Genomic DNA, 1,192 nt, shown 5'->3' with positions numbered 1-1,192 from the left:
GGGACCACAGGCGCCTGCCACAACGCCCGGCTATTTTTTGGTTGCAGCCGTCATTGTTGTCTGGCGGGTCTGGGCTGGGGATTCGAACCCGCCACCTTAGGTGTATGTGGCTGGCGCCTTAGCCGGTTGAGCTATAGGCGCCGAGCCAAAACAGAATACTTCTAACATGGATTAGAGTGGGTAGGCAGAATGATAAATGTTCCTTTTTCACATTTGATTCCTGCTTTTAGCTGACTCATAGCCAAAGCTAAAAAGTTTACAATTACATGTAATACAGCTGGGATGTCTTAGTCAAGCTGTTTCAAAACATCAGTAGCATGTTAAAAGGAAGAAAAATATTCAATTTCTGTGTTTCTAGATGAACTCATTATTTCCATGGTTACCTTTTATATGATGTATGGGAAATTTTTGTTTCCTAGATATAAAACTAAGGTTGATAAACTACCTGAAGACAGCAAGTAATATAATCTAGTAAAAGAAGCATTTGACGCTTAGCTCTATTATTATCTAACAGAGTCAGTGGAAATTCAGACTTTTCCGAGCTTATACCCCATATGTGCATGTACACATTTATGTGGGAGGAGGTAGAGAAGAGGGGATAGAAAAGAATACAGGGGAAAAAATAATCTGGACAAAGGTCAAGGTAATTCACCCTAGTACTACAGATATAAAAATCCATGAACTACATTGTTCAGCCTTTAAATTAATTTGCTAATGATTTTTCTTCATTCCTTCATTTTAAGGTAAAAAGATACAGGGCTAAGATCTTGTGAAACATAAATATAATTTTTTCTTTGACTGAAGAGTCAATTCTGATTTTTGGGTGTGTAAGTTCTATAGTTAACTCTTAGTTTTGAATAGCCTGGAAAAAATCAGCTTATTTTCCTTTATTAATCAAGAAAAGTCTTTTCAATAACTTCTTTCTGTTCAACCTTAGTTACTTGAGGAATCTATTTTTTTTTTTTTTTGAGACAGAGTCTCACTCTGTTGCCTCAGTCTAGAGTGCCATGACATCATAGCTCACAGCAACCTCAAACTCCTGGGCTTAAGCCATACTCCTGCCTCCTCCTCCTGAGTAGCTCTGACTACATGCACCTGCCATGATGTCTAACTAATTTTTATTTATTTTTTATTTTTTATTTTTTTTGAGACAGAGCCTTAAGCTGACCCCCTGGGTAGAGTGCCATGGCAT

At 37.8% G+C, this 1,192-nt stretch overlaps 1 protein-coding gene across 1 annotated transcript in view; it reads right to left on the bottom strand.

Moving 5' to 3' along the window:
- The window catches only part of CUNHXorf57 (chromosome unknown CXorf57 homolog), a 92,573-nt gene that overhangs the window by 13,935 nt on the left and 77,446 nt on the right, over positions 1-1,192 (bottom strand). The gene's annotated exons all lie outside the window — the stretch shown is intronic.

The sequence above is a fragment of the Otolemur garnettii genome, unplaced genomic scaffold, assembly GCF_000181295.1.
Source record: "Otolemur garnettii isolate 467f Iridium unplaced genomic scaffold, OtoGar3 scaffold00155, whole genome shotgun sequence".
Taxonomy (NCBI): Eukaryota; Metazoa; Chordata; class Mammalia; order Primates; family Galagidae; genus Otolemur; species Otolemur garnettii.
Note: the sequence above shows the minus strand (reverse complement) of the source record. Positions and strands in the feature narration are given on the sequence as shown.